The sequence below is a fragment of the Salvelinus namaycush genome, chromosome 39 (genome assembly GCF_016432855.1).
Source record: "Salvelinus namaycush isolate Seneca chromosome 39, SaNama_1.0, whole genome shotgun sequence".
Taxonomy (NCBI): domain Eukaryota; kingdom Metazoa; phylum Chordata; class Actinopteri; order Salmoniformes; family Salmonidae; genus Salvelinus; species Salvelinus namaycush.
The window spans coordinates 14043764-14049795 of record NC_052345.1 but is presented as its reverse complement, the minus strand read 5'-3'; the positions used below and the strand labels follow the sequence as shown (position 1 = coordinate 14049795).

Sequence of the window (6032 nt, the reverse complement as noted above, 5' to 3'; positions counted from 1 at the left end):
AGAAACCTGGTCACAATACCAGGTAGGAGAGGGAGGAGGGAAATGGAATTGTTTACCTTTACTTCACATGCAACTGAACATTGGAGATGGTTTGCTGTGTTAACGATGTTTTCAACATTAACATCAATGTTTTTAGCATGACCAGACACAATAATGACTTCCCATTGAGCGCTTTCACGCTGCTATTGTCAACTATAGTTGTCAACTGTCTACGGTTGATGAGAATCTGCAAAGCCTTAGTACATGAATATTCCCTATTATTATCAACTTTTCACATAATTAATGACAACATAGCCTAACTGAAGCGCCCGTACTTATAGGCACACAGGCTATCTCTGTCTTTGAAGGCCTCACAAAATGGCTGTCGAAGGACTGATACGCAATGGTTATTATTTCTCCATTAAACCCCAAATACTTTGCCAGAGAATATATCTTTCACAATATCTCCCTTGCATACTAATTATATGATATTTATCCCACAAATATACATGTTCAGGCATAAGTATATGGTTTAAGAGGGGCCATGAATGTTGCCTCCACATACCACCATATCAACAGGGGTCAGCCCCTCAAATGTTTCCCCTTACAGCGAGCACAGCTCATCTATGAATAGCTGAAAGAAGTTTGAAGGCTAATGCACTGGAGAAATATGGTCAAAAGCTACAGAAGAAAATTAGTAGCCTGAAAGTTTGGCTGAATGTAGGCCAATTCGCATTAGAAAATAAATTGGCCTAACATAAGACAGGTCATCTACATCCTGATCAATCAATACATTCATTATTCAACTGCCTCTAAATAAATTCAATACTAAACTGTTTATGTACCCTCCCTATACAGTACATTATCCAGCTTTCCAGGACGTGTCTTAGGTATACAATCATTAGTTAGGTTGCCAAAATGATGCACCCAAGAAAATAGGTTCAGCGACCTCTTCATTCAAAGGCATGCCATTAGCGCACAGTGAAAGTATAACTGCCTTCAGATAAATTCCAACACAACCCTTTATCCCTCACTGGAGACAAATTATCTATCCCCAAAACAACTCGACATGTAAATCTGTCACTCTTTCACTTAGCCTACATGTATGACAACATATATGACCATTATCAACGTTAATGTACTGGAAATATAAGGTTCCCCTAAAATAAAAATGTTGGATTTATAACGACCCGCTCAATGTAATTATGATAAAATAACAGATAGAAACGCGACTCACCCCTTGAGATTAAAACAGCGCAAAGCGGTAGCAGACGAGCCTGATGCCGCTTGGGAGGCACTTGCTGATGGTAACAAAAATATTACCCTCTCACTCAAGGAATGGCTTTCCCCGACCACCCCATGTATGGATGCACTTATGACTATATATAGCATTTACCAGCATTTTCTGACCCATTCAACACGTTCAGTCAAAGTTGACGAGGGCAGGTGGCTGTTGAAGTTGTCAAATAATTAACACAAATATTTGCGTCAATTTCGTCGATATTATTGTAGGATTTTTCAACAGGTTCATTTTTGGATAAACTGTTTTTCCTTGCAAAAGATTCGTGATTTTTACATTTTTTTTGTCAATAATGTAATAGGCATATAAAAATGTGTTTTAGCCTATTTTTTGTTTTCGAGAAGATGACAACCGAATGTATAGGTCGAATGGAGAGCTCTCTTGAAGGTGATTTGCTCACTCCCACTTCAACTAGTTTGACCAATTTCCTAATAATGATTTTCTCTCTACAAACTGACACCCTTAACTGTCATTATCTGCAACAGTAGTTGAATTTGACGTGATTTAATCCCTGTGTGATATTAACACTGTTAAGTTTATGAGACCTTTTTAGGGTTCTCAAGATTGCCTCCCACCCAGGTCCAAACACTTGCCAGCAGCTATTTTTAACCAGAGATTAAGTTCAGAAACAGTGATACCCTCACCGTTTACAGTAAATGGACTACTGTAGCCCTACAACTATGTTGATCGACATCTTTCTATTTTGAAAATGCTAAAATTAAATAGCTGGAATTAAACCTGATATGATTTAGCAGATAAACTTTCAAGCGCCCATGTGCAAAATCTACAGTAATTTTCAATATGGTGCGATTTTCATAAGTGCTTCATAAACCCAGTTGTTGCCAACTTTTTGATGGATGTTAGAGTGCAGGTGCAGTGAATTATGGGACAAGCCTACTCCTGGACTAAAAAGCATTGTCGAGGCAAATCTCCATTGAAAGTGCTTTATTAGTAAATTATGAAATATCCTTATCTGGGTCTGCAGCACATTGAACAATTACCCAGATCATGATGTAAATCAACCTCCATACAATAAACTGTAGATCAGAATGTTCCTTAAAAAGCTACGTATTATAATATACAATGTCACGATTTGACACCTGAGCTGAGACCTGCATATGAGACTTTGAATGTATCTGGAAAATGTCGGCTGTCATGAACTGGAGCTAAAATCCTTAATCGTAACAATAACAAAGCGGTTGCCCAGCCTCTGTTTTGGCAAAAGCTGAGGGTTGGGCTTGGAGAAATGCAACCACTCAAATTCATAGAGCTAGGAATGCAAGGCCGGACCATCCATGATATCAAAATAATAGTTACAGCCATGTCTTGAGGCTGTACAGTGATTGTCTACATTCATGTTTTTTTTTACAAACATTGGCATACACCAAGATAATATTTGGGATTCTGATGGGGTATAACAGTTAATCAAAGCTCATCAGGCATATACACTGAGTATACCAAACATTAGAAACACCTTTCTAGTACTGAGTTGACTCCAATGCTTCCCACAGTTGTGTCAAGTTGGCTGGATGTCCTTTGGGTGGTGGACCATTCTGGATACACGTGGGAAGCTGTTGAGCGTGAAAAAACAATCAGCGTTGCAGTTCTTGACACAAACCGGTGCGCCTGGCAACTATTAACATACCCAGTTCAAATGCACTTACATTTTTTTGTCTTGCCCATTCACTCTCTGAATGGCACACATACACAATCTATGTCTCAATTAAGGCTTAAAAATCATCCTTCTTTAGTCTGTCACCTCCCCTTCATCTACACTGATTGAAGTGGATTTAACAAGTGACATCAATAAGGGATCATAGCTTTCACCTGGATTCACCTGGTCAGTCTGTCATGGAAAGAGCAGGTGTTCTTAATGTTTAGTATAATCAGTGTATAAGTTGTATTCTTGAAGAATCAATGGGTATATATCATTCATTTATAAGTCCAAAAATGTATTCTAGCTTTACCTTACACTGCTAGAAATATTTGTATTTACATAATAACAATGATAACACAATTACTATTGCGTGTGGAAGCTATGGGCATCTGAGTACCTCACCCCCTGCTCTCAACAGCAGCCCTATCAGCTGACATTTGACCCGAGCCACCGTGCCTTAGCCCTTAGCAGGGAGCAAAATACAAATGGCTGAAGATCACAAAGTCTTGGTAGTAAGAAACATTGGCTTGAGGGATATAAAAAGGAATGAAGGTGGAACACATCTCAGACTCATTTACCTTTAAACTTTTAGCAAAAGTTATTTTGTTAAATTTTAAATGGGTAGCCTAAGTTGACTGAACTCCATCTGCAAGATTCAGTGCATTAAGGTATATATTTGTTTTATACATCTTTCTGGGTATTGATCATTGATCTTCTGGGAACAGATCTGTGTAATAGGTGATTAGTAAAGTACTTATCTTCAATAGAAGATATTTTACTGTACTTATCTTCAATAGAGAACCTGTAAAGTACTTTGAGACAGAAAGCCTTTAGCCTTCCTAAACTGCATGAAAGAGTTATTGGGTCAATACATCTCAGACACCCTCAGCTATGTCCACACAGTGAAGGAATTCTGTGACAGGCATCCAAGGTGGATCCTGCAGAGAAAGGAGGAACAATCCAAGATGAAGAACATCAAGGAAATGGCAGACATAATCGATCTTAAATTCGGCCGAGTCTTGAATGCAGAAGACAAGACCAAGGCATTAGGAGAGTTCACGAAAGGCTATCTGACCCAGGTGACTGCAAACCGTAGGCTTAAGAAGCTGGAGAAGGAGCTGGAAGCTGTACTGAAGGACACTCTCAAAGGGCTGGAGGAGCTGGACTACTTCATGGATGCTGTGGAGAGGCTGGTGGTCACTTCTGTGTTTGTATTTGCTGATGAAAACCGGTTGTGTCCTCTGCCTCAGGGGAGGGAACCAACAAGTGTCCGAGCTGTCATCACCTCTGCTAGAATGGCCTGTCCTCTCCTCATCCACTTTAAGAGGGACGCTTCAGCCTTCTTTTCCCCATGCCTCCTCAATGTGGAGGTGCTGTACGTGTACTTGGAAAATTACATACACATCTCTGAGCAGCTGTGTGAGAGAATGAGATTCGGAAATGTGTAAGAGGAAATCAGTTTAAATTATTTAACACAATATTGGTTTCAGACATACCAGTAAAATACTTTATATTATTATGTAACATTATAGCAACTTCTGCTGTAGCTGAAAAGTGCTTTATAAATAGTTTTTTATTATCAATATTAGAAAAACATTTTGCCGAGAGAAGAATGACAACTTGATGATTGACACCAGCACTGAAGTGAATGAAAAGTCCATGCAGACCATGTTTAATCATTTGTGCCATTTGAGTGATATCAGGTAAACCTTTACAGTTTTGTTTTGTTACATTTGCAAATACTAGCTTACTAACATTGAGGGCACACATTTCTGATCATTCATTCATCGATTCCAGCAACATGTCTCAATGGCTCTGATGAAAAAGTGGAATATGTTTCTCCTGCTAGGATGAACCAGCACCTCAGACTGACGTTCCTGTTCCAGGACTCTGCCCTGCACTTCATTGATCTGTTCAGTCAGCGCCACTCCAGAATGCTGGACTGTCTCAAAGAGCTGGAAAGGAGAGCTGGCAAACTAAATAAGATGAAGAAAGGGGGTTATATCTCCAGTGTGGTAGGCAGTGCAGTGGGGGCGACAGGTGGGGCTCTGACCATAGCAGGCCTTTGTCTTGCCCCTGTTACTGCTGGGCTGTCACTGGGGCTCACCATCGCAGGGATTGGAAAGGGTGTGACCAGTGGGGTCAACAGTCTAACCACCGGTGTAACAAAGGTGGCATTTAAAAGCTACCAAAACAAGAAAGCCAATACAATCTTTCAATGTTTTATGGAGGACATAAAAAGACTCCATGGGTAGTCTGGAGAAGGTGGCCAGCAACATTTGCCCTTTGGAGCCGAAGGTGGTGGTATTAGTGGTTGGGAAGAATATAGGCAAAGGTGGTGCAAGTTTAGGAAAGAAGATCAATGGCATAGTAAAAAAAACTCTGCAATAGAGGCCTTAAAGGGGAAAGGCGTGGTCATGGGTGCAGGCAAGGTGGGACTCGGAGAGGGCAAAAAACTTGCTGCAGATTTACCTGACATTGGGATGTTGGCACAAGGCACTCCACTCGCCCTCTCTAGGACATTAAGGAAATGTGCCGTGGCCTCAAATGCCCTATTCATTGGCCTGTACATCATCAATATCTGTAAAGACAGTGTCAGTCTCGCCAAAGGCAGCAAGAGATCCCAGCTCATCCGAGCCAGAGCAGCACTGTGGCGCACAGAGATCAACTCATGTCAGAGGATCCATGACTCACTGTGCCGAGGCATCCGGAGGTTCAGAAAGAGTCAGCGAATCCTGGAGAAACCATTTTACCTTGTGAAGGAGTTAGAAAGTCTAGAGCCGCTTGTAGAGATGGGACTCATGGACAGCCTGAGGATGATATAGAAACTCTGGGGCAGCCTATGGAGGAGATGAGACTACTGGGGCAGCCTATGGAGATGAGACTCCTGGGGCAGCCTATGGAGGAGATGAGACTCCAGGGTCAGCCTACGGAGATGAGTCTCCTGGAGCAGCCTATGGAGGAGATGACACTCCAGGGCCAGCCTACGGAGATGAGACTCCTGGAGCAGCCTATCGAGGAGATGAGACTCCTGGGGCAGCCTATGGAGGAGATGAGACTCCAGGGGCAGCCTACGGAGATGAGACTCCTGGGGCA

General features: G+C 41.6%; 1 pseudogene; it reads left to right on the top strand.

Moving 5' to 3' along the window:
- The first annotated feature begins 3784 nt into the window (after positions 1 to 3784).
- On the top strand, positions 3785 to 5807 carry LOC120032706 (annotated as a pseudogene).
- The last annotated feature ends 225 nt before the right edge of the window (positions 5808 to 6032 follow it).